Source organism: Macaca fascicularis, chromosome 1, assembly GCF_037993035.2.
Source record: "Macaca fascicularis isolate 582-1 chromosome 1, T2T-MFA8v1.1".
Taxonomy (NCBI): Eukaryota; Metazoa; Chordata; class Mammalia; order Primates; family Cercopithecidae; genus Macaca; species Macaca fascicularis.
In genome coordinates, this window is record NC_088375.1 from 13802970 (window position 1) to 13830794 (window position 27825).

At 41.1% G+C, this 27825-nt stretch overlaps 1 protein-coding gene across 11 annotated transcripts in view; it reads left to right on the plus strand.

The window, feature by feature from the left end:
• Nucleotides 1–27825, plus strand: part of ARID4B (AT-rich interaction domain 4B) — a 167294-nt gene that overhangs the window by 10099 nt on the left and 129370 nt on the right. The window contains exon 3 of one of the 11 annotated variants that reach the window (XM_074040660.1): nt 10514–10630. The exons of 9 other annotated variants lie outside the window; for them this stretch is intronic. The gene's annotated coding sequence lies outside the window, so the exon portion shown is untranslated. Of the gene's footprint in view, nt 1–10513; nt 10631–17591; nt 17685–27825 lie in introns of all 11 variants that reach the window. One more of the 11 variants, XM_074040681.1, reaches the window with a different exon arrangement.

The window sequence follows — 27825 nt, forward strand, 5'->3', positions numbered from 1 at the left end:
GCCTTTTGTGTCTGATTTCTTTTACTTCCCATAAGTGAAAGAGGTACCAAGTGTTGACTCAGCGCGGTGGCTCACGCCTGTAATCCCAGCACTTTGGGAAGCCGATGTGAGTGGATCACGGTGTCAGGAGTTCAAGACCAGCCTGGCCAACATGGTGAAACCCCATTTCTACTAAAAATTAAAAAATTAGCCGGGCGTGGTGGCGGGCGCCTGTAATCCCAGCTACTCAGGAGGTTGAGCTGAGATTGTGCCACTGCACTCCAGCCTAGGCGTCAGATCAACACTCTGTCTCAAAAAAAAAAAAAGTAGCAGCAAGTGTTAATACTATGCTTCTTTTTATTGCTGAATAATACTCTTATCTTATGAAGATATGATATTTTGTCAGTCTACTTATTTGGAGGACATGTGGGTTATTTCTGCTTTTTTGCTTATTGTGAGTAATGCTGCTTTGAGCATTTGTATATAAGTTTCTGTGTGAACATGTATTTTTAATTCTCTTGGGTCCTGGGAGTAGATCTTTCAGTTTTTAGGGTACTAATATTACCTGTATGATAACCTGGAGAGTGCTGAGTATTTAACTTCATGTATTTTGTGTTGTGGCAAGTGGCCACCAAGGAGTCAGACATTTAAAAAATTAATTCAGTATTTATTGAATACTTATTATGTATTGGTCTCTGTTCTAGTCAGTTGGAATATGTCAGGGAACAAAACAGGTAGACATTCCTGGCTCTTTGGATCTCTTAGGAGTACAGGAAACTCTGATATTCAAGGTTTCCGTAGAAAATAATGTGCTTTTAGAAATCTGATAATTTTCATTCTAAAATTGGAGACAGCGTTCAGGTTTGAGGAAGAAAAAAAATGAGTTTACGGAAGTATATAAACAGTTTACTAGAAAATAAAAAGCAGATCTACTAAGGTCAGCATAGACAAACTAATCTTCATGTTCACCTTACCATACTGGCTCTTATTTTTGACTGGTTAATAGAAGCAAGGAACATAATGAAAGAGTCAAAAAGGGAAAAGTTTTAAAACAACACTTGCCTTACTCTGAGCATAGTTTCCCCTTTCCTTAATTAGCACTTGCTCATATATTACTCGGAAAGTCCAAGTGTAGGCTTCAGAGGAGAGGAGCCGTAGATAGCTTTCATCAGATTCTTGATGGAACCCACAATACAAATATTAGGAAACACAGCCCTGTGGTATCATCTGTTGACTGATCTGCTGTTAATCTATTTAACAGGAGGAGTTGTTTGTACATCCTTCTACTTTTATCATTAAAGAAAAAGTAATCACCTAGTCCTGTTCATTTTATTTTCAAATTTATTTTTGCTTAAATCATTGCAGAATCAGAAAAAAGTTTTCATTTTTTTCTGAAATGTTAACATTTAGGTGAAATGCTTAAACAGGTTGAGTATCACTTATCTGAAATGCTTGGGACGAGAAATATTTGGGATTTTTTCAGATTTTGGAGTATTTGCATTTATATACTTAGGATTTGAACATCCCAAATCTGAAAATCCAAAATGTTCCAGTGAGCATTTCCCTTTGGTGTCATGTGAGCACTCAAAAAGTTTCAGTTTTTGTAGCATTTCTGATTTTTTGTGTTTTACGTGTGTGTGTGTGTGTGTGTGTGTGTGTATGTATATATATATCTTGTTTTTTTGTTTGAGACAGAATCTTGTTCTGTCACCCAGGCTGGAGTGCAGTGGTGCGATCTTGGCTCACTGCAACATCCGTTTCCCAGGTTCAAACAATTATTCTCCCTCAGCCTCCCAAGTAGCTGGGATTACAGGCACCTGCCACCTCACCTGGCTAATTTTTGTATTTTTAGTAGAGATGAGGTTTCACCATGTTGGCCAGGCTGGTCTCTTGAACTCCAGACCTCAGGTGATCCGCCTACCTCAGCCTCCCAAAGTGCTGGGATTACAGGTGTCAGCCACCGTGCCCAGCCTTATATATATGTATTATTATTATTTTTCTGAGATGAAGTCTTGCTCTGTTGCCCAGGCTGGAGTGCAGTGGTGTGATCTTGGCTTACTGCAGCCTCCGCCTCCTGGGTTCAAGTGATTCTCCTGCCTCAGCTTCCAGAGTAATTGGGATTACAGGTGTATGCCACCACACCTGGCTAATTTTTTGTATTTTTTTTTTTTTTTTTTTTTTTGAGACAGAGTCTCGCTCTGTCACCCAGGCTGGAGTGCAGTGGCCGGATCTCAGCTCACTACAAGCTCTGCCTCCCAGGTTTACGCCATTCTCCTGCCTCAGCCTCCCAAATAGCTGGGACTACAGGCACCCGCCACCTCGCCCGGCTAGTTTTTTGTATTTTTAGTAGAGACGGGGTTTCACCGTGTTAGCCAGGCTGGTCTCGATCTCCTGACCTCGTGATCCGCCCGTCTCGGCCTCCCAAAGTGCTGGGATTACAGGCTTGAGCCACCGTGCCCGGCCAATTTTTTGTATTTTTAGTGGAGACGAGGTTTCGCTGTGTTGGCCAGGCTGGTCTCGAACTCCTGACCTCAAGTGATCTGCAAAGTGCTGGAATTACAGATGTGAGCCACTGCACCCAGCTGATTTTTGGATTAGGGATACTCAATGTGAACTGCCTGAAATGTTTACTGTGTTGAATTTCTAAGAAGAATTTGAATTTTTTTCATTTATAACTAGCCTTTGATCCATGGAAACATTTTATAAAATAATTTCCAAAGGTTACTCTGGAAATCTGGAATTATAGTCTGTAGCACATTGGGATTATTTATTAATTTAATTTATGAGATCAGAGTCTTGGTATGTTGCATAGGCTGATCTCGAACTCCTAGGCCTGAGTGATCCTTCTGCCTCAGCCTCTCTAGTGGCTGGAACTGTAAGTGCATGCGACCATGGCACATTGGGTATTATTCATGAAACTGTTTATTGCAAATGTTAATATATGCTTACTCTTACCTTTTGCATATTCAGTTATTTACTCTAATGGGGTTATCCTAAGGCAAGGATAGTATCTAACTGTGAATAACCAGATATACTTAGCTTTAGGATGCAGTTAGACATAAGTATAGAATTCAGCATCCCTGTAACTATTGTCAGTATCTTTCCAGATTAATGTTAGTGTTGATAGTAAGGTGGTAGAATGGGCTAATTCTCTGGGCCATTATTACTGATTTAGAAGGAAGAAAATAGGGTGTATCACTTTAAAGTTACAAATTTACATTTATAAAGAAGAAAATGGGATATATCACTTTTAAGTTATAAATTTACCAGTCATCAATTAAGAGAATAATAATTCGGCAATAGGTTTATACTATTAAAATGTGTGAGATTACTTACACTGTATCTTGGACAGTGGGATAGATAATTTATTTTATTTTTTTGGAGACATAGCCTTGTTCTGTGGCCCAGGTTGGAGTACAGTGGCGTGATCATAGCTCACTGCAACCTCCAACTCTTGGGCTCAAGTGATCTTCCTACCTCAGCCACCCAAAGAGCTGAGACTGCAAATGCACACCACCATGCCTTGTTATATTGTTTGTGTTTTTGGTAGAGACGAGATCTCCCTATCTTGCCCAGGCTGGTCTTGAATTCTTGAGCTCAGGTGATCCTCCCACTTTGGCCTCCCAAAATGTTGGGTTTACAGATGTGAGCCACCAAGCCTGGCCTGGACAATGGGACAGATACTTTATATGTAGACTTTTCTCATTTAAGCTATTTTTCTCTAGTTTATAGATACATTTTTGGCAATGTGACTTAACTAGAATATCTGAAATCCTGTATAAAAGTTCTATTAATGCTATCTGCTAATTGATAACCTTTTGGTTTCAGGGTATAATTGCTTATGAGAACATAGTCATTGATAACTTTAGTAAGTTTCATTGAACATCGTATTTTAACAATGCACTTATTTCTTTTTTTTTTTTTTTTTTTTTTTGAGATGGAGTCTTGCTCTGTCGCCCAGGCTGGAGTGCAGTGGCCGGATCTCAGCTCACTGCAAGCTCCGCCTCCCGGGTTTACGCCATTCTCCTGCCTCAGCCTCCCAAGTAGCTGGGACTACAGGCGCCCGCCACCTCGCCCGGCTAGTTTTTTGTATTTTTTAGTAGAGACAGGGTTTCACCGTGTTAGCCAGGATGGTCTCGATCTCCTGACCTCGTGATCCGCCCGTCTCGGCCTCCCAAAGTGCTGGGATTACAGGCGTGAGCCAGCGCACCCGGCCAACAATGCACTTATTTCAATAGCAAATGAAGATCATAAACTAAAACCTTTCAGCAAATGGTAAAGAAAGGGTTTACTTTATATTGATAGTCAATATATATACTGAAATATATATACATATGTATTTATAAACATATTTTACTGATAGTAAAATGTTATATATATTAAATTATATATATTTTAAGATAATTTATATATAAATTAAATGTGAACCAGATTTTTTTATTCCAGGAACCTTGCTCTCATTTCTAACCTTTCTTTTCCTGCTACTTAGTGATGCAGAAGCTTTTCTTGGTAAATCTACTTGTCCCGTCTCTTAATTTACTGCTTGAATATGACTGTGAGAACTGTCTTTGTTTAAAGTGCCCAATAAACATTGTAGCTTCGTGATTAAGAGCATATGGCTTGGAAAATCAGTGCTCTTATTTCCAGTCCTCTTTATGTCCTTTACTTGGCTGCTGAGGTTTGGGTAAAGTTACTGTTTTTGAAATGAAAGTAAACATCAGTTTCATTTTTTGTAAAATAAGAATAATAGCAGCTACCTTGTAAAGTTGTGTAAATATGAAATGAAATACCATATTTAAAATGCTTTACACTGTGCTTGGCATAGTTCTGAGCAGTTAGTACGTGGCAGTTATATTAGTGGAAGGCTGTCTTTTTTTTTTTTTTTTTTTTAAATAAGCTGATAGAGTGAGGATTCTTTTAATCAAGACTGCTTGGGATTGAATTGCTACTCCTGCTTACCAGATTGTGGGCAGTTTTTCTTAAACTTTCCAAGAAGACTGGTGTTCTCATCTAAAATATGAAATGCTTACAGTGCTTACCTCATGGAGTTGTTTGGGGTGACTAAATGTAATGGGATTTACTATGTAGTAGGTTCTCAATACATTGTAGCTATTATTATTAGTTCAATAGAAAGAATGTACAGATTTTTGTGAGTTTAAGTAGGCTTTCGGAGAGATAGAGTGACTCTGGTCTTTTAAAAGTTAATTTTGAAGCTGCAGTTTTGTAATTAAGACTTAAATCTGTTATTCTTTCCTTCTGAAATCCTTAAAAACAGAATGTTTAGTAGAAGGTGATAACCGGATTTCTTTATTCCAAGAACTCTTTGCTCTCATTTCTAACCTCTATTTTCCTGGTACTTACTGATGCAGAAGCTTCTCTTTGTAAATATGTCTCCTCTCTCCTAATTTGCTCCGTCTTTCCTTTTAAGGGAAAAGTAAATTTTACTTCCAAGCCTAGAGGGTTGTTGTTATTTATGAATTAGGTGAACCACTGGGGATACTTATTTTCTGGGTAAGCATCCGTCTATATCACCTTGCTTATGTATTGCAAAAATTGTTTTCATTTCTTGATCAGAACACTGTTCTGATGTGGTGTAGTCAGCCACCCGAAGCTGGTCTAGCATGGGCAGCCTAGGCGAGTAGGGCGAATGACTGTAGGAGCCCTGCTAAACCCAAGTCTTTACTCCAGAGAGGAGTAAAAGGAAAGCTAAACAATCCTGAACATAGAGGAGCCACTATTGCTGTCAGTTAAGTGAAGCAGCTTGGCTTATACCTATTTCAGAATTAAAAAAAAAATTCAACTTAGGCAGGCACAGTGGCTCACGCCCGTAATCCTAGCACTTTGGGCGTTTGAGGCGGGCAGATCACTTGAGGTCAGGAGTCCCTACTGAAAATATAAAAATTAGCCAGGCATGGTGGTGCGCCTGTTTGGGAGGCTGAGGCAGGAGAATCTCTTGAATCCGGGAAGTGGAAATTGCAGTGAGCTGAGATTGCACCACTGTACTCCAGCCTAGGCGATAGAATGAGATTGCATCTCAAAAATTCAATTTTTCACATTTTCAGCTTTATCTTGATAAGGATACCTCATCAAAGAACCCATTTCTTTTCTTTCTTTCTTTTTTTTTTTTTTTTTTGTAACAGTCTTGCTGTGCCTCCCAGGCTGGAGTGGAGTGGTGCAATCTTGGCTCAGTGTAACCTCCGCCTCCTAGGTTCAAGCAATTCTTGTGCCTCAGCCTCCTGAGTAGCTGGGACTACAGGCATGCGCCACCATGCTTGGCTAATTTTTTGTATTTTAGTAGAGATGGGGTTTCGTCATGTTGCCTAGGGTGGTCTCAAACTCCCTAGCTCAGGTGATTGCCTGCATTGGCTTCTCAAAGTGCTAAGATTACAGGTGGGAGCCACCGTGCCCAGCCCCATTTCTATTTTTTTAATCTGAATATTCTCTGCTGAAAGTGTTGTTTTTCTAAAGGCAAGCCAGAGAGCTTTTGGCATTTAGTAAGTCACCTATTCGTGCTTTGCTCTAATGTGGAGAAATATTTTTCTAAATATTTGCTAGTTCTACTAGCAAAATTAAAGAAATTTTTATTATGAAAGCAATAAAGATTTTCTGTAAACATTGAAAATTACATAGTAGTATGCAGTGAACAGTAGAAGTCTTACTTCCTGTTGGTAAGTTGATTCAACAGTTTTTGGGTGTATTCTTCCACACCTTTTTCTTTGCACATATGAATTTAACATGAGTATTTATTTTGTTATGTTTGACTGTGTTGAAATGGGCTTATACTATGCATATTGTTCGTAATTTTCTTTTCTCTTTTCTTTTTTTTTCCTTTCTTTTCTTTTCCTTTCTTTTCTTTTCTTTGAGATGGACTGTTGGCTCTATTGCCAGGCTACAGTGCGGTGGCACGATCTTGGCTCACTGCAACTTCCGCCTCCCAGGTTCAAGCAATTCTCCTGCCTCAGCCTCCTGAGTAGCTGGAACTACAGGTGTGCCCCACCACACCCAGCTAATTTTTGTATTTTTAGTAGAGACAGGGTTTCACCATGTTGGCCAGGCTGCTCTTGATCTCTTGAGCTCGTGGTTTGCCTGCCTTGGCCTCCCAAAGTGTTGGGATTACAGGCGTGAGCCACCACCTCCGGCCCGTAATTTTCTTTTACATTTTTCTATATCAGTACATATTATACAAGTCTATGTCATTCTTCTTGATGGCTTTAGTAAGGTTTTATTTACATTCAGCATGTTATTTTTTCTACAACCAAATGATTTATATAGGGCAGCAGCATGTTTCTTTAAGTTTTACAGGTATGTAGCAGTGTTTAGTATTCAGTAGGTACTTTTTTTTTTTTTTTTTTTTTGAGACAGGGTCTTGCTCTGTTGCCCAGACTGGAGTGCAGTGGCACAGTCTTGGCTCACTGTAACCTCTGCCTCCTGGATTCAAAAAAATTCTCATGCTTCTGCCTCCCAAGTAGCTGGGACTACAGTCCCATGCTATCATACCCAGCTAATTTTTGTATTTTTAGTAGAGACAGGGTTTTGCCACATTGGCCAGGCTGGTGTCGAACTCCTGACCTCAAGTGATCTGCCTGCCTCAACCTGCCAAAATATTGGGATTATAGTTATGAGCCACTGTACCTGGCCTTCAGTAAGTATTGTTAACTTATTTGGATGCCTAGTCCTAATAGGTGGCAAATAGTTCCATTACCTATTATATATACAAAGCTTCTTATAGCCCTATGAATTACTATTATTATTGTTATTATTATTGTTATTGTTTTGAGACAGGGTCTTGCTCTCTCACCCAGGCTGGAGTGCTTAGTACAATCATGGCTCACTGTAGCCTTGACCTTCTGGGCTCAAGTGATCCTCCCACCTCAACCTCTCGAGTAGCTGGGACTACAGGTATGGTTCACCATAGGCTGATTTTTTATGTTTTGTAGAGATGGGGTCTTACTGTGTTGCCCAGGCTGGTCTTGAACTCTTGCCCTGTGAATTATTGCAGCCACCGACTGTTAAATATCATCACATGACATTGTTACTAAAAGGTAATCTATGAGGATTAGTGAGGGAGCATCCCTGTGCTATATGGCTGGTTCTAAAGAAGCTTATGCTGTTCTTTGGGATCCCTCTTAGCATTGATTAGACAGGTTAATTTTGGGGGCCGGGTGCGGTGACTCAGACCTGTAATCCCAGTGGTTTGGCTGATATGGGCGGATTACTTGAACTCAGGAGTTTGAGACCAGCATGGATGATGTGGCAAAACCCTGCTTTTACAAAAAAGTTTAAAAATAGCCAGGAGTGGTGGCCTGTGACTGTATTTCCAGCTACTCGGGAAGCTAAGGCTGGGAGGATTGCTTGAACCCAGGATATCAAGTCTGCAGTGGAGCTGTGATTGCGTCCACTGTACTCCAGCCTGGGTGACAGAGCAAGACCCTATTTTAAAAACAAAATAAAAAACACGTTAATTTTGGAATGGATCTCTACAGGAAGTGTCCCCAGCAGATGCTCAAAGTCAGAATATATAGTTTTTAAGGAGTTCTTTAACAATACAGTTATATGGCATGTTACATTTTTAAAGTCCCATAATCATTAGTTATATCTAATAACATCCCTTTGAGGCAGGTCAGCAGCGTTTTTCCTTTTTTATGGTCGAAGAATCAGGTGTAAAGATGTTGAGTGATTTGCCCACAGGCACACATTTTTGTTTTGAGACGGAGTCTCGCTGTCTCCCAGGCTGGAGTGCAGTGGCGAGATCTTGACTCACTGCAAGCTCCACCTCCCGGGTTCACGGCATTCTCCAGCCTCAGCCTCCGTGAGCCACCGTGCCCTGCCTGGCACACGTTAAACTGATCACAGAGCCTGTTCTTTTGTTAGTAAACTGAACCATGCTGCCTCTCTACTAGTTATTATAAACAAGTAATACAGTTGTTGCCATTTAGTGACTTTTTGATGGCGTTATTGAATAGTGAGTTTACAAACCTTTCGCCTACTTCCTTTGTTGGAAAAAGTTCTGAATTTAGAATTTACTTGTATCGTGGTATGAAATATTTTTATGTACATTTCCCTGTTCTCTTAAAAATTAGAAGAAATCAGGCCGGGAGTGGTGGGTCGTGCCTGTAATCCCAGCACTTTGGGAGGCCGAGGCGGGCGGATCACGAGGTCAGGAGATCGAGACCACGGTGAAACCCCGTCTCTACTAAAAATACAAAAAATTAGCCGGGCGCGGTGGCGGGCGCCTGTAGTCCCAGCTACTCAGGAGGCTGAGGCAGGAGAATGGCGTGAACCTGGGAGGCGGAGCTTGCAGTGAGCCGAGATCGCGCCACTGCACTCCAGCCTGGGCGACAGAGCGAGACTCCGTCTCAAAAAAAAAAAAAAAAAAAAAATTAGAAGAAATCAGGCTGGGAGTGGTGGCTCGCGCCTGTAATCCCAGCATTTTGGGAGGCCGAGGCAGGCGAATCACTTGAAGTCAGGAGTTCACGACCAACATGAACTCCTGGCCAACATGGCGAAACCCTGCGTCTGCTAAAAATACAAAAATTGGCTCTGCATGGTGGCATGTGCTCATGGTCCCAGCTACTCAGGAGCTGAGACAGGAAAAGTGCCTGAACCTGGGAGGCAGAGGTTGCAGTGAGCCGAGATCAGGTCACTGCACTCTAGCCTGGGCGACAGAGCAAGATGCAAGACTCTGTCCCCCTCAAAAAAAAAAAAAAAAAAAAAAAAATAGAAGAAATCATATGAAAAAACATAAAAATTAACCACAGTGGACTTAGTTCTTCTGGGAGAACCTTTGCTAGCTTGAAAATTAGTGTCAAGCTGGACAGGTGGCGTGTGCCTGTAGTTCCAGCTACTTGGGAGGCTGAGACAAGAGGAGCTTGAGCCCAGGAGCTCAAGGCTGCAGTGAGCCTTGATTGCACCACTGGATTCCAGCCTGGGTGACAGAGCGAGACTCTATCTCTAAAAAGAAAATTAGTATTATAAATTATAAATTAGAAAATTAGAGGCTTTGTACAAAGCTTTGAAGAGTTAGTATTTTATTAATATTTTAAAGTAGGAGAAAAATGAATCCTGGTTATATTGCCAAAGTAATTTTGAGTTGAAACATTGTGGCCCATATAGCCTGAAGAAACTTTGAAAGGTCCTTTGAGCCCTTGAGTTCAGACCCTATCTCTTCTGCCAAGTGATGACACAGAATATGATCTAGCTCAGAAAAGTTTTACAATCTGGATGGCTTGTCTTTCTCTCTCTCTTTTTTTTTTTTGACTGAAGAATCTTTAGAACAGTCAACTTTCTCTTAAATTGCAAGTTTACTTTGGCCATTTGAAACATTTTCTTTTTTTTTCTTTTCTTTTTCTTTTTTCTTTTTTTGTAAAGAGACAGGGCCTAGCTCTGTCACTTAGACTGGAATATGGTGGTGTGATCATAGTTCACTGTAGCTGTGAACTCCTGGGTTCAAGGGATCTTCCCACTTCAGCCTCTTGAGTAGCTGGGAATACAGGCAGGCACCACCACATTCAGCTAAGTTTTTTTTTTTTGGTAGTGATGTGGCCTCACCGTGTTGCCCAGGTTGGTCTTGAACTCCTGGCCTCAAGTGACCCTCTCACCTTGGCCTTCCAAAGCACTGGAATTACAGACGCTAGCCACTGCACCCAGCCAGGTATTTTCTATTTACTTCTATGGACTTAATTCTGTTTATCCCATTTCCCCCTCCCCCATTATAATTTTTTTTCTCTGTAATTTGTATGTACAAGTTTTTTCTCTCACAGTTGAAAAGCTTTCCAATTGTAGTCTTTCTGCATTGATGGAGGTAGTGAAGAGGGGGTTCAGGTAATTTACAACTATTGTAAACAGTTTTTATTTGGCATGGTACAGTGTCTAATGCCTGTAAACCCAGCACTTTGGGAGGCTGAGGCGGGGAAAATTGCAAGTTTACTTTGAGTTTGAGACTAGCCTGACCAGCATGGCGAAACCCTGTCTCTACCAAAAATACAAAAAAATTAGCTGGGCGTGGTGGTGCGCACCTGAAATCCCAGCTGTTCAGGAAGCTGAGGCGTGAGAATCGCTTGAACCCGGGAGGCGAAAGTTGTAGTGAGCCGAGGTCACGCCACTGCACTCCAGCGTGGGCGACAGAGGGAGAGACTGTCTTAAAAAAGAGGTTTTATTTAAGGGATCATACAGAGCCCTAAAATTATACATTCACATTTGGAATGTTAAGACAGTTGTTTTGACATGATATATTGTAAATTTGTAATAATAAATAATAGTTAATCCTCATATACTTTAGTAATTAGCACAGCCTTTTTTTTTTTTTTTTTTGAGATGGAGTCTCACTCTGTTGCCCAGACTGGAGTGCAGTGGTATGATCTCGGCTCACTGCAGTCTCCGCCTTCCAGGTTCAAGTGATTCTCCTGCCTCAGCCTCCCAAGTAGCTGGGTAGCTGGGACTACAGGTGCGTGCCACCACGCCTGGGTAATTTTTTGTATTTTTAGTAGAGATGGGGTTTCACTGTGTTAGCCAGGATAGTCTCAATCTTCTGACCTCGTAATCTGCCCGCCTCAGCCTCCCAAAATGAGCCACCGTGCCCACCCAGCACAATCTTATTTTTTAGTAGGCATGTGATTTCTAAATTTGTCTTTTATTGCTAAAGTAACATCCCATTTATCTCAAACTAACTGACATCAGTCTTGTCTTGTTCTGAAATAGCATTAAAATATTTATCACACTAGCCTCTTTCCTGGTCATGTTCTTTATGCCATAATTATCATCATTTTTGTTATTATCGTATGATAATTTTGCCACTGCTTATTCAGTGCTTAGTATGTGTCAGTCTTTTTTTTTTTTTTTTTCTTATTTGAAGACAAAGTTTCTTGCTCTGTTGCCTGGGCAGGAATATAGTAGCGTGACCATGGCTCACTGTAGCCTTGACCTCCCGAGCCCAGGTGATCCTCTCACCTTAGCCTCCTGAGTAGCTGGGAGTACAGGTGTCCACCACCATGCCTGACTAATTTTTAACTTTTTGCATAGAGACAGGGTCTCACTATGTTGCCTAGGCTGATCTTGAACTCCCAGGTTCAAGTGATCCCCCTGCCTCCGCCTCCCAAAGTGTTGGGATTATAGGCATGAGTCACCATGCCTGGCCTATTTAAAATTTTAATTCTCAAAATACCCTGAGAAGTACATATATATATTCTTATTTTACAGATGAAAAACTTAAGGCCGAGAGAGATTATGTAACTTACCTAACTAAGGTCATGCCACTAGTAAGTGACATAGTAAGGATTTAAACCTAAACTACTCCAAATCAGAGCTCCTACTAATATTAATGCTGTTTCTGCCTGTTATTTACTATATATCTTTACTTGAATATCTAGTTTTCTTAGTACACAGAACATTTAGAAGTGCCAAATACTGTGTGAGTGGTTAGTTGTGAGTGTATGTGTGTGTTTATGTGTGTATTGAGAGGGAGGAGTTTTGTACAAATCCGGAAGTCAGAGGTCTGACATGGGTCTCACTGGGCATTTCTTCTGCAGGCTCTAGGGGAGAATTGTTCCCTTGCCTTTTCCAGCTTCTAGAGGCTGTATTTCCTCCTTTGCGTCTGGTCTCTCTCTCCTATTTTCGAAGCCAGTAGCCTACTGTCTTCAAATCTGTCTCTGACACTACCTCTCCTGCCTCCTCCTTTCACTTAGAAGTATTCTTGTGTTTACATTGGGCTCACCCAGATAAGACAAGCTAATCTGCCCCTTTCAAGGTCAACTAATTAGCAACTCTGATTCCATCTGCAGCTTTAAATTTCCCCTTGATAACATTTTCACATATTTTCGATTCGGATGTGGTCATTTTGAGGAGGGGGGAGTGCATTCTGCCTAAATGATTTAGCCTTTTAGGCCTGGCTGTAAAATGAGATTAGTATTTACTATTTACCACAAAGAAATGTTATGAAGATGGAAATTATATGCTAATACAAACAGGCCATGCATAGAATACACTTAATTAGCAGATGCTTTCTGCTTGATCTTATCTGCTAGGTATATGCTTGTCGTGATAGGTAGTCTCCAAGGTAACCACTGGGTTTCATAAACTCCAGTTTGAATGCCTGACTCTTCTAAAGGCAGATGTTTGTTTTAGAATTCAGCCTTTCCAGACCTTTGCATGATGAGGATAGAGATGATTTATAGCACAATGGTGGAAAAACAGATGAGTGCTCCTTAACTCTAATTTGTTTTATGGTTTGAATCTGTCTTAATCTGTAAGATACAGTTCACTTTTTAAGTAGGCAGCTTTTATGTTTAAAATGATTTTCCAAAGGATTGCTATAGAAAATAATGAAAAGGGACCTTGAGTAATTGTAGTTTTAAATCACACTTAAGATTGTTTTGTATGTACTCAGATGGTATTTTTTGGCTCACTGCAACCTCCACCTCCCAGGCTCAAGTGATCCTCCCACCTCAGCCTCCCAAGTAGTCGAGACTACAGGTGTGTGCCACCACGCCTAGTGAGTTTTTTGTAGAGGCAGGGTTTCACCATGTTGCCATGCTGGTCTCAAACTCCTGGACTCCACCGCAGTCTCCCAAAGTGCTGTGATTATGGGTGTGAGCCACTGTGTCTGGCTTAGGCAATTTACTTCTTTGAGTTTTATTTTCAGTATATGAGAAATGTGTCTAATAACGTTTACTTCATGGCTTGCTTTGTTATTAAATATGATGATGCATGTAAAATACTTATGTTTGGTTTATACATGCCAAAAAATAATACCTGTAATATATTGTAGAGTCAGGGACGAACCACTTTACTAAATGTCTCCAAATTACCAATTTCTAATAATTTAGAATATGTATTTAGTATAGTTAGTGTGCATTGTGTTATGATAAAAGAGTGCTTATTACCTGTGCACCTAAGTTTTAGAAGTCAGATTCATATAGCTTTGGTTAATCTTTGTTCTTTTTACATTTTATTATATTTTAGACAGGGTCTCGCTGTGTTCTGCAGGCTGCAGTGCAGTGGCATGATCATAGCTCACTGCAACCTCGACCTCCTGGGCTCAAGTGATCCTCCCACTTTAGTGTCCCAAGTATTAAATAGCTGACATTACAGACATGTGCCACCATGCCTGGCTGTTTCTTGTTTTTTTTGTAGAGATGGGATCTCACTATGTTGCCAAGGCTGGTCTCAAACTTCTGGCCTCAAATGATCCTCTTGCCTTGGCCTCCCAAAGTGCTGGATTATAGGAGTGAGCTACTGTGTCCAGCCTAATCTTCGTTCTTGGAGTCAAATTGTGTAGGCTTTGTTTTTTGCTTTGCTTTTCTTTTTTTCCACCCCTGGTTTTTAATTTAAAAAAGGACTGGCTTTTAGAACCACTAGAAAATATTTGTTTTGGGGGCAGTGTCTTTACATAACATAAAATTCAGGAATACAAGTTTTGGGTGGAAGATAGTACAGCCTCATTGGTTAAGAATATAAACTCTCTGGCTGGGTGCGGTGGCTCACGCCTGTAATCCCAGCACTCTGGGAGGCCAAGGCGGGCGGATCACGAGGTCAGGAGATCGAGACCATCCTCGCTAACACAGTGAAACCCCGTCTCTACTAAAAATACAAAAACTTAGCCGCGCGTGGTGGCGGGCACCTGTAGTCCCAGCTACTCGGGAGGCTGAATCAGGAGAATGGTAAGAACCTGGGAGGCGGAGCTTGCAGTGAGTTGAGATCCTGCCACTGCACTCCAGCCTGGGCGACAGAGCAAGACTCTGTCTCAAAAAAAGAAAAAAAGAAGAAAATAAACTCTCAAATCAAACTGAATTTTGCTCCTGGCACTATTAATTTACTGCCTTGTGACGTTAAGCAAATAACGTAACCTTCTGTGATGCTTAAATTTTTAATCTTGTGTGAAATGAGGACAATAATAAAATGTACCTCCTACTTTGGAAGGATTGAATGAGGTAATCCATGTAAAGCATTTAGCATGGTGTCTACTAAGTGACCCACAGCAGTTATTAGTAATGACAAGAGAAAGGATAAGCAGTGGGCAGGTATTCAAGTGCTAACGTATATTGTTAGAGCAGTGTTATCAGTAGGAGTACAATGTAAGCCATGTGTAATTTTAAGTTTTATAATAGCTGTATTAAGTAAATAAAAAGAAACAGGTGCTGAAATTCATTATAATAATGTTTAATTTGACCCGCATATCCAAAACATTCTTATTTCAACATGTAATGATATCAAAATTATTGAGATATTTTACTTTTTTTCATACTATATCTTTGAAATCTGGTGTATATTTATACCTGTGGCATGTCTTAATTTGGATACTAAGTTATTTCTGTCTTTCTGTCTTTCTCTCCCCACTCCCTCCCCTCCCCTCCCCTCCCCTTCCCTCCCCTCCCCTCCCCTTCCCTCCCCTCCCTTCCCCTTCCCTCCCCTCCCCTCCCCTCCCCTCCCCTCCTTCTCTTCCCCTTCCCTCCCCTCCCCTCCCCTCCCCTCCTTCTCTTCCCCTTCCCTTTCCCCTTCTCTTTCCTCTTCACTTACCCCTTCCTTCCTTCCCTCCCTCCCTTCCTCCCTCCCTCCCTCCTCCCTTCCCTCCCCCTCCCTCCCTCCTCCCTTCCCTCCCCCCCCGCCCCCTCCCCCTCCCCATTTCTTTCCCCTTCCCCTTCCCTTCCTCTTCCTTGTTTCTTTGATCTTTTTTTTTTTCTTTTTTTTTTTTTTTTTTTGCGTATTTTGAGACAGAGTCAGCCAGACACGGTGGCTTATGCGTGTAATACCAGCACTTTGGGAAAGCCGAGGTGGGTGGGTCACTTGAGCTCAGGAGTTTGAGACCAGCTTGGGCAACATGGCAAAACCCTGTTTCTATTAAAAATATAAAAGAGTTAGTTGGCCAGGCGCGGTGGCCCACACCTGTACTCCTAGCACTTTGGGAGGCTGAGGTGGACGGATCACGTGAGGTCAGGAGTTCGAGACCAACCTGGCCAACATGGTGGAACCCCCGTCTACTAAAAATACAAAAATGAGCTGAGTGTGGTAGAAGGCACCTGTAATCGCAGTTACTTGGGAGACTGAGGCAGGATAATCACTTGAACTTGGGAGGCAGACGTTGCAGTGAGCTGAGATCAGGCCACTGCACTCCAGCCTGGGTGATAAGAGCGAGGCTCTGTCTCAAAAAAAAAAAAAAAAAAAAAGAGTTAGCTAGGCATGGTGTTGGGCACCGGTGGTCCCAGCTACTCCGGGAGCTGAGTTGAGAGGATTGCTTGAGCCTGGGAGGTGGAGGGAAGTTGCAGTGAGCTGAGATTGCACCATCGCACCCTAGCCTGGACCAGAGCAAGGCCACCCTGCCTCAAAAAAAGAAAAAAAAGAGGGTCTCACTCTTGCCATTTGGAGTACAGTGGTGTGATCACGGCTCACTGCAACCTTGACTTTCTAGGCTCTAACGATCTTCCCATCTCAGTGTCCCAAGTAGTTAGGACTACAAGTGTGTGCCAGCACGCTTGGCTCATTTTTTGTGGTTTTTTTTGTAAAGACAGGGTTTCACTGTGTTGCCCAGGCTGGTCTCAAACTCCTGGGCTCAAGCAGTTCTCCTGCCTTGGCCTCCAAAAGTGCTCAGATAACAGGCATGAACCACCATACTGGGCACTAAATTTTTAGCAGAGATACTTGTTCTGTATTTAGATTTCATAAAATTTACAGTAGAAAAAGTAGATTCGACTGGGTGTGGTGGCTCATGCCTGTAATCCCAGCACTTTGGGAGGCTGAGGCAAGAAGATTGTTTGAGCCCAGGAATTCAAGACCAGCCTGGAAAACAGTGAGACCCTGTCTGTATATTAATAATAATAATAAAAAAAGAATACTTAAAAAAATGTGTTGTTGGCCGGGCGCGGTGGCCCATGCCTAAATCCCAGCACTTTGGGAGGCCGAGGCAGGTGGATCATGAGGTCAAAGAGATCGAGACCATCCTGGCCAATATAGTGAAACCCTGAATCTACTAAAAATACACACCAAAAAAATTAGTTGGGCGTGGTGGCGTGCACCTGTAGTCCTAGCTACTCGGGAGGCTGGGGCAGGAGAATCACTTGAACCCGGGAGGCGGAGGTTGCAGTGAGCTGAGATCATGCCACTGCACTCCAGCCTGGTGACGGAGCGAGACTCTGTCTCACAAAAAAAAAGAAGTATTCTTGTAGTTCCTTTTTTCTCCTTGCAAGGCATCTTTAATGTAGAATAAGCTAAATATAGTAATAATAGTAATAATTAAAAATGATAGTTTATTGAGTACTGCTTTGTATGTGTTATGTTGTCTTCTAAGCACAGATATCTCATTTAATCTTCGCGATAGCACTATGAGAATACTTTTCTTTTCCCTGTTTACAGATAGGGAAAATGAGGACCAGAGAAAGTTATAGAGCATAGAGTTGAACTCAGTTCTAACCTCTAGAGTCTGTTTTTCTTTTCTTTTCTTTTCTTTTTTTTTTTTTTAAAGACACTCTCATTCTGTCGCCCAGGCTGGAGTGCAGTGGCATGATCTCGGCTCACTGCAACCCCCACCTCCTGGCTTCAAGCGGTTCTTGTGCCTCAGCCTCCTGAGTAGCTGGGATTACAGGCACCCACCACCCCAGCTGACTAAATTTTGTATTTTTTGATAGAGACGGGATTTTGCCATGTTGACCAGGGTGGTCTTGAACTCCTGACCTCAAGTGGTTTGCCTGCCTCAGCTTCCCAAAGTGCTGGAATTACAGGTATGAGCCACTGTGCCTGGCCCAGAGCCTGTTTCTCTAACAGTCACACCGCTTATTGGTTGTGAAATAACCAATGAAAAAGCAAATGAAAAGTACCTCTCCCACCAGTAGTTTTTCTGGGTTTCTTTTATGGGGGATCTAGGGTAGAGTAACATGCGGGGAGAGGGACAGTGTTTCAGGAACCCATTTGAATATTTAAGAACAGTACTAAATACTTAAATTACTTCTGTGACAATAAAAAGATATCCAGGAAGCTACACTCTTTTTTAGTTCTATATTTTTTGCATCATACATTTAAACACTGGTTGCTTCTAAATGAAGCTTTAGAATCCTTTGCAAGATAGTACTACTGCTTCAAGCAGCTAACCACCAATGAATAAGAATTATGAATTCAAACTCTGGCATAGACCAACTCCCTCACTTGGATCTCCTGACTCATAATCCAGAGTTCTTTTCCAGAGAACTGCTCCACTTTTAAAAACCAGTGCCGGGATTCAGATCTCAAATGATACCATTAAACACTGATAGGCAAGAAGCATTTGGTTCTATGAGTAAATAACTCTCTTATACCTTAGAGGCTGGTGTTAATTTTTGATTAGGCTGAACTCTTAGCATTTGTTATTTCTTCAGGTATTAAACCTTCAGATAATTAAAAAACACAGTTTAGGCCGGGCACAGTGGCTCACGCCTTTAATCTGAGCACTTAGGGAGGCCGAGGCGGGCAGATCACGAGGTCAGGAGTTTGAGACCAGCCTGGCCAACATGCTGAAACCCCGTCTCTACTAAAATTACAAAAAATAGCTGAGCGTGGTGGTAATCCCAGCTACTTGGGCAGCTGAAGCAGGAGAACCGTTTGAACCCGGGAGGTGGAGGTTGCAGTGAGCCAAGATTGTGCCATTGCACTCCAGCCTGGGTGACAGGGCAAGACTGTGTCTCAATAAAAAACCAAACCAAACCGCAGTTTATCCCTTAGGAAAACACCAAAAAGCTTCTTATGTACATGAACTTGTGTTAGGGTCACACTTTAAGGTGGCTCTAGAAAGTACAATGAGAGACTTAGAATAAGACTGCTTTTTTTTTTTGACGTCGCGTCTCACTTTGTTGTCTAGGCTGGCTTGGAATTCCTGGGTTCAAGCCATCCTCTTGCCTCTGCCTCCCAAGTAGCTTTACAGGAGGATTACGGGTGTGTGCCACTGTGCTGGGCTGAGACTGCAGTTTTTAATGAATGAAATGCCTCTGTGCATGGATTGAAGCCAGCCTTTATGGCAAACATTAACAGTGTGGTTTGGTTCCCCATCTCTGTTCCCCTTGAGTTATAACTTAAATTGTTCTGATTGTAGTATTAACTGTGATTAGGTGTTGATGAAAGAGATACGGGGTTCTAATTAAGTAAAATGAAGATCTCAAATAAAATTGAAGTATAATGAAACACTGTAACTATGTAAATACAGTTCTGCTAAACAAATATTTAACTGTGGATAAGCACAGTGACTTTATAATGCAGATAGTCATTTTCATATATATGGATATGATGTGATACAGTAATTGATTTCTAGATTAAATATGTAAGTTGAGACATTTTTTAATTTTTGGAAAATTTAGTGCTGTTAATTCTGGAGACTAGTAAAAATAAATGATTAGAGACGTATACACTTCATGGTAACAAACATGCTGGTGATACAGCTTTAAAACTATGGAAATTTGCAACATACAAAAATAAAGTTCACTGATATTTTACATATTTATGGCCTAGCCTCACCAGTTGCCAGTATTTTGCCATCTTGGTATTATCTGTTTCACTCTGCAGCCCCTCTTCTCGCCTTTCTCCCTCACCATGTGGCATTTTAAAGCAAATCCCAGATATCATTTCCCCCATATGTATTTCAGCATGTGTCTCTGACACACTTGGACTTTCCTTTCACAGTACAACTATCCTACCATTGTCACAATTAATAACATTAGCAGTAATTCCTTAATGGCATTTGGTAGCAAGAACATGTTCAGATTAGCCTGACTGTCTCTAAAATGTCTTTTGCAATTTGTTTGTTTACATTAGGACCCAAATAAAGTCTTCACACTGCAGTTGGAAGATACAGTTGTAAATGGTCTTTTAAATCTCCTTCCTTTTCATGCCCTTTATTTGATGAAGCAACTGTTAACCTGTAGAATTTCCCACATTCTGTTTGGCTGATTACATCTTTGTGGTTTGGTTTAACTCCTGTAATTTCCTGTAAACTGATCATTCGTTCTGGAGGGTATTTTTTTTTGGTGAGCATTCTTTATAAGAGGTGCTGTATTCTTTTACTTAGCATCATGAGGTTGGTTCCCTTTCAGTATTGCTAGGATTGGTCAGTGGTTTTAGATTATGTTGGTTTGATCTATCCTTTATTAAGTACTTACCAACTTTCACACAAAGGTTTTATTTATTTTTTAATTTTTTAATTTTTTTTTTGAAACAGAGTCTCGCTCTGTCGCCCGGGCTAGAGTGCAGTGGCCGGATCTCAGCTCACTGCAAGCTCCGTCTCCCGGGTTTACGCCATTCTCCTGCCTCAGCCTCCCAAGTAGCTGGGACTACAGGCGCCTGCCACCTCGCCTGGCTAGTTTTTTGTATTTTTTAGTAGTGACGGGGTTTCACCATGTTAGCCAGGATGGTCTCGATCTCCTGACCTAGTGATCTGCCCGTCTCGGCCTCCCAAAGTGCTGGGATTACAGGCTTGAGCCACCGCGCCCGGCCCCACACAAAGGTTTTAACAACATCTGAGGATTGTTGACTAGATCCATTACATAAGGATTGCAAAATGGTGATTTTTGAATTGTATCACTCCTACATTTATTAGTTGAAATTCTTCTGTAAAGAAAACTTTTATTCCATGTATTTAATGTCTTTAAAATCTAGAAGTGCAGGCCATAAAAATTTAATTCCTCTCCCACCTCGTTTTGCCAGTTTTTATAATAATGAGTTGATGTCCTAGGAACCCACTAAAATGACCAGTAAATTTTTTTCTTTCTTTTATTATTTTTGTGTTATGGATTTTTATGTATGTGATGTGTTTTAATCCATTGTAGTTGCTGTTTTTCATGTTTCATTTGTCTCATCTTTGGCCAATTGGAACCCCTTCAGATGGGTTCTTTTGTATTCTTTTGAATATTGTCCCATCAGTTTTCAATAACTTACTCTCTTTCTGGCACAAGGAGTATCAGGTTCACTTTGTACATTTCCTGCTCCACATCTGGACTCAGCTATTTCTTTAAGGAACCCTCGTTGCTGAGACATTAATGACATCAAATATATATAAAAAAAGAAAAGAACAAGGAGCCCTGGTTTTCTCAAGTGGGAAATGGTTTTTAGAGATCACAATAAGGGTGTTACAGGTGCTCATTGCTACTGGGTTGGTCATGACTTATAGGGTTTTTTAGTATTTAGATACAGGAAGTACTTTCTCCCTTCCCCCCCTCCCCTCCCCTCCCCTCCCATCTTTTTTTGTATTAGAAAGAGTAAATTATGGGCTGAGCGGTGGCTCAAGCCTGTAATCCCAGCACTTTGGGAGGCCGAGACAGGCAGATCACGAGGTCAGGAGATCGAGACCATCCTGGCTAACACAGTGAAACCCCGTCTCTACTAAAAAATACAAAAAGCTAGCCGGGTGAGGTGGCGGGCGCCTGTAGTCCCAGCTACTCAGGAGGCTGAGGCAGGAGAATGGCATAAACCCGGGAGGTGAAGCTTGCAGTGAGCTGAGATCCGGCCACTGCACTCCAGCCTGGGCGACAGAGCGAGACTCCATCTCAAAAAAAAAAAAAAAAAAAAAAAGATGAGTAAATTACGGCTGGGTGTGGTGGCTCACTCCTGTAATCTCAGCACTCTGGGAGGCTGAGGTGGGCGGATCACTTGAGCCCAGGAATTCAAGACTAGCCTGGGCAACATGGCAAAACCCTGTCTCTACAAAAAAAAAGTTAGCCAGGCATGGTGGTGTGTGCCTATAGTCCCAACTACTTGGGCAGGTCATCTGAGTTGAGATTGTGCCACTGCACCCTAGTCTGGGTGATAGAGTGAGACCCCCTCTCAAAAAAAATGGGAAGAATAAATTTTCAATTCATACTGATATTTCCAGTTTTCATGAAAAATTACAGAGGTTTTGTTTATTTTGTGATTTATTTACTTATTTTTTGGTGAAAAATATGTCTATTTAGTGTTAGCCAGCTGGGTTCACTTTAGATGATCCCAATTTTGTTGGCAACATCATCATAATCAGGAACCAGTAGAACATGGATCTTCTTTCCATCAGGCCTGATCAGGGTGTTGATCTTGGCTATGTCAGTGCCACAGAGCTTTTTCTTAGCCTGTTTGATCTGGTGTTTGTTGGCCTTGACATCCACAGTGAACATAAGAATGTTGTTGACTTTCTGTTCTTTTCATGGCTGACTCAGTGGTCAGGGGAAACTTGATAGCATAGTGGTCAAGCTTGTTTCCCTGGACTGGGCCACTCTTCCAAGGATATTTGGGCTGCCTCCAGAACAGCAGCAGTGTCTTGGGCTGTCCTTAGGTGGGTGAGGTGAAGATCTTCTCTTTTTTTGTGTGGCTGTGGGTACGGATACCGTTCATCACTGCTGTTTCAGTGTTCAGAGCCTTTGGACGTTGGGAGAGCAGGGACTTCCTTCTTGGCCTGTGATGCTTTCTTGATGAGCACAGCCATGTAACTTCTTTTATAGTTGTGTCCTTTTTTTTTTTTTTTGAGACGGAGTCTCGCTCTGTTGCCCAGGCTGGAGTGCAGTGGCACCATCTTGGCTCACCATAACCTCCGCCTCCCAGGTTCAAGCGATTCCCCTGCCTCAGCCTCCCGAGTAGCTGGGATTACAGGCATCCTCTGCCACGCCTGCTAATTTTTGTATTTTTAGTAGAGTCGGGGATTCACTATGTTGGCCAGGCTGGTCCCGAACTCCTGACCTTCTGATCCGCCTGCCTTGGCCTCCCAAAGTGCTGGGATTACAGGCGTGAGCCACCGTGCCCAGCCTTTTTTTTTTTTTTTTTTAATTGAGATGGGATCTCGCTTTGTCGCCCAGGCTAGAGTGCAGTGGCATGATCTCGGCTCACTACAACCTCTGCCTCCCAGGTTCAAGCAGTTCTCCTGCCTTAGCCTCCCAAGTAGCTGGGATTACAGGTACGAGCCACTATGCCTGGCTAATTTTTGTGTTATTATTAGAGACTGGGTTTCACCATGTTGGCCAGGCTGGTCTCGAACTCTTGACCTCAAGCCTCCCAAAGTGGTGGGATTACAGGCGTAAGCCACCATGCCCGGCCTATATCATTTTTTATCTTATGCTAAAAATGTTGGTTCCTAACAACATTAACATTATATTATACATATAATACATATTAGCTTTGAGATAACAATATCGTAATGTAGTTTGAGATTCCTTTGTCTGTCTGTTTATGTCCTTAGGCTGTATTCCAGTAGGGATGTAAGCTCAGAATACTTTTTAAATGAAAAACTTATAAATTTTAATGAAAAATAATATTTTAAATAAATATTAATATTTAAGGTACTTGAAATAATAATTCTCTCTGTGTATTTATGTCAGCAGTTGAAAATAGAACATTTACTTCAGTTTGGTTTTCGTTTCTAAGGAGTGCTGTTTTTTCCTTTTCAATTTTTTTGATGTAAAATATTTACATGGTTTCAAAATGTTGAGCATCTTTTTAAAAAGATATGGCTGGGCACAGTGGCTTGTGCCTGTAACCCCAGCAATTTAGGAGGCTGAGGCGGGCAGATAACTGAGGTCAGGAGTTCAAGACCAGCCTGGCCAACATGGTGAAACCCCATCTCTACTAAAAATACAAAAATCAGCTGGGTGTGGTAGCAAGCGCCGGCAATCCCAGCTACTTAGGAGGCTTCAACCGGGGTGGTGGAGGTTGCAGTGAGCTGAGATCACACCTCTGCACTCCAGCCTGGGCAACAGTGAGACTCTGTCTCAAAAAAAAAAAAAAAAGAGAAAAAGAAAAGATGCTACTGGTTTGCATATCATTATTCTGCCCCTATCCTATCAGTAACTAAAGAGGTATTATTTTACTGTATGTTTTTACTTAAAATTTAATTTATGCTTACATTAATTTTGAAAGGTTCAGATTTGAAAGTCCACTATAAATTTTCCAGGTGGCCAGATGGTACTAGATGTCAGTAATTAATTCTTGTTTATATATTGCATTTTAGAATTTTAAACATTTTACTGGGTTTTGAGCATATTGTATGTCATTAGAAGGCAACTGGAACTCCAATTTTAGAAACTGAGATTATGATGTCTGCAGATGATCAGTTTTGCTCCTTGTAGTCCACCCCTCCAATTAGTTAATAACTATTTTAAGATGTTTTACAGGCTAATATAGCGAAATTTCTGACATAAAGTCAGACTTCCAGATTATGTTGCTCAACTTTGCCAAACCAGGCATTTTTCTGGTGAAGGAGAAAGGAATCTTTTCCTAAAAGTCTGGTATATATATATATTTTGCTTAATGCCTGGTTACCATGGAAATAGATGTTAGAATCAGCTCTTAAGTAGGTAGGTAGTGACAAACTGGCTGTACTGTTGAGTTGGGTTGCTAGACCATATTTGGCCCTTTCCTGCTTTCATCGTTCCACCTTCTCTTTCATTTTCTTTTGGTTTCTGTGCTTTTTAGAATATTCTATATAGTTAAACCCAAATTTGACTTAACCTAGGTTTGGGCAACAGTTTGCTTTTGCTTACAGTTTATACTATCTATAGGTAGACATTTTACCTCACATTTACATATATAGTATAAGTAGATAATTGTACTGACTTGGCACATCAACTGTTAATGCTTTTAAGAAAAGGTCTAGAAAGACCTGTAACAAGTTAATAGTGATTATTTCTAGTGGGTGACAGTATAGAAAATGTTTAAAGTCTATTTTGTGAAATTACAATGTTTCGTTTTTAAAATGAGCATGTACTACTTCATTATATAAAATTTTTTTACTTGTAGAAGTTTGGCATTTAAAATATAGTAAAAAATAAGAGAGGAAAAGTGGAAATCCTCTCGTAGCATATTTTTTTTGGCATTAACTTTGACGTTTGTGTGATGTTGGTGTTTAGTTACTGTGCTTTGGTACTGAGGATAGCAACACCTATGTCATAGTGTTGCTGAGATTACATGAGATTACTAAAGCATAATACTTGGCACAAGGGGAGCAGTTAATAAAACAGGAGCTCTGATTTTTGTGGATCTTAGATTTGCTGCCCTGTAGGTAGTATAGCTGTATAGGAATGAGGAATGTATTGTGGAGTCTTAGAAGAGCTATCTATGTATTCATTTGAATCCACAACCTTCCCTTGGAGCTTTTTTCTTGGCTATGTAGTTCTACTTTAGCTTTTCTCTTCTGTCAGTATTATTTCTAGTCATTTCTAGTTTTCTGCTCAGCAGAGACTTTGGGGTCCATGTTGTTCCTATTCTGTTACTGTTACATAAAGGTAGATCTATAACTTTATCTTGTTAGTTATCAAAAAAGTTAAATTTGAAGTTTTATGCATATTTTGGATGAGTTTTACTTTACCCAACCTTTAATTTGGTCATGTGATTGAAAAAAAGATTTTTTGGGGGTACATTTTCCAGATAATCACTGTAGATGGAAAATTTGGATTTTTTTTTTTTTTTTTTTTTTTTGAGATGCAGTCTCACCCTGTCCCCCAGGCTGGAGTGCAGTGGCGTGATCTCGACTCACTGCAACCTTCTCCTCCCAGGTTCAAGCATTCCTCCTGCCTCAGCCTTCCAAGTAGCTGGGATTACAGGCATGAACCACCACAACTGGCTACTTGTTTTGTATTTTTAGTAGAGATGGGGTTTCACCATGTTGGTCAGGCTGGTCTTGAACGCCTGACCTCAAATGATCCACCTGCCTTAGCCTCCCAAAGTGCTGGGATTACAGGCATGAGCCACTGCACCCATTCAAAACTTGGAATTTCTAAGAACCTTTATTAATTTATAAATCAGTAACATTGGAATTGAATATTTAAAACTGGAACTGTTCCCAGAATATTGAGGATGCAAAGTTTCTGTAGGTACAATTATTCACAAAGGCAGACTCTTGGGGACAATCAGGATGATTGCAAAATTATATGAAATATAATATGTAACAAAATGAAGAAGCAGACAACTTACATTATAAGGTATATCTGTATTATTAAAGTCCAAATATCTATTCTAGTTTAATTTTTTGCATATTCAAGCATATGGCTGAAAGTTTTAAAAAATACATATAAAAGAATGTAGTAAAAACCCTTTCATCCTACCTTTTACCTCCATTCGTTGAATTTCCCTTCTTTCTGTATAGTCATTGTTTTCTGTGTATTGTTTCCACACACAGAAAAGCAAACACAAGTTTGCTGTCTTACTCCCCTATCTCCCCTACCCTTTACTTTCAACTTTTAAATTATACATACTGTTCTGCACTTTTAAATTTTGTCACTTAACACATCTGGGAGATGTTTGTGTTACTAGTACATAGAGATCCCCTCATTTGTAGGTGTTTTTTTGTTTGTTTTTGCTTTTTTGAGACGGTCTCGCTATGTCACCCAGGCTATTTTTTAGTATTTTTTCTATTTTTTAGTAGAGACGTGGTTTCGCCACATTGGCCAGGCTGGTCTCAAACTCCTGGTCTCAAGTGATCTGCCCACCTCAGCCTCCCAAAGTGCTAGAATTAACAGGTGTGAGCCACCACGCCTAGCCTTGTGTGTTCTTATTAACAACTTTTATTGAGCTATAACTCACACACCAAAAAAAATTAAACCATTGTAAGTGTAAAAATCAAGGAATTTTAAATTCATTTTAATTACATTTTTATTTTATTTATTTATTTTATTATTATTATTTTTTTGAGACGGAATCTGGCTCTGTCGCCTAGGCTGGAGTGCAGTGGCATGATCTTGGCTCACTGCAACCTCTGCCTTCCAAGTTCACACCATTCTCTTGCCTCAGCCTCCTGAGGTAGCTGGGACTATAGGTACCCGCCACTACGCCCAGCTAATTTAAAAAATATATATTTTTAGTAGAGATGGGGTTTCATCGTGTTAGCCAGGATGGTCTCGATCTCCTGACCTGGTGATCCGCCCACCTCAACCTCCCAAAGTGCTGGGATTATAGGCGTGAGCCACCATGCCTGGGCTATTTTCTTTTTTTAGAAACAAATTCTTACTCTGTCGCGCAGTAGCACGATCATAGCTCAGTGTTAACCTCAAACTCTGGGCTCAAGCAATCCTCCAGCCTCAGCCTCCTGAGTAGCTCGGAATGCAGGTGTGTGCTACTATGCCCAGCTAATTAAAAAAAATTTGTTGTTTGTACAGACACAGTATCGCTGTGTTGCCTAGGCTGTTCTTGAACGCCTCCTGTCAAGAGATACTGCCACTTGGCCTCCTGAAGCTCTGGGATTATAGGCGTGAGCCCCCACACCTGGCTGTCAACAGAATTTTTGTAAACGTCTAGGGTTGTGCGCCCATCACCACAGTCCAGTTTAAGAATAGTTCTATAATCCTTAAAAAGTTGTCTCCTCGTCTCTGGTCTTTCATGCCCATCTCCAGCTGCAAACAACCAGTTTCCTCACTTGTTTTTGCAGTTCTGTGTAGGACAGATGTATAAGATTTATGATGTAACATAATTTATTTAGCCACACCCCTATTTTTGGACATTTAGGTTGTTTTTGACCTTTTGCTTTTACAGGCAGGTCTGAGATGAGATAACTTTGTACATATATTATTTCATACATCTGTAAGAGTATCTGTAGGGTTAATTCCCAAGAGAAGGGTTACTGATTAAAGCATATGTGCTTTTTTTTTTTTTTGGTGATGGAATCTCATTTTGTCGCCCAGGTTGTGTCGTCTTGGCTCGCTGCAACCTCTGCCTCCCTGGTTCAAGCAATTCTCCTGCCTCAGCCTCCCGAGTAGCTGGGATTACAGGCGTGCACGACCATGCCCCGCTAATTTTTGTATTTTTAGTGGAAACAGGTGTCACCATCTTGGCCAAGTTAGTCTTGAACTCCTGACCTGTGATCTGCCCGGCCTGCATTTTTTATTTTTATAATAGTTTCCCATTCAGGTTATACAGATTTACATTCTCCCCAGCAATATGAGGGCTAATATT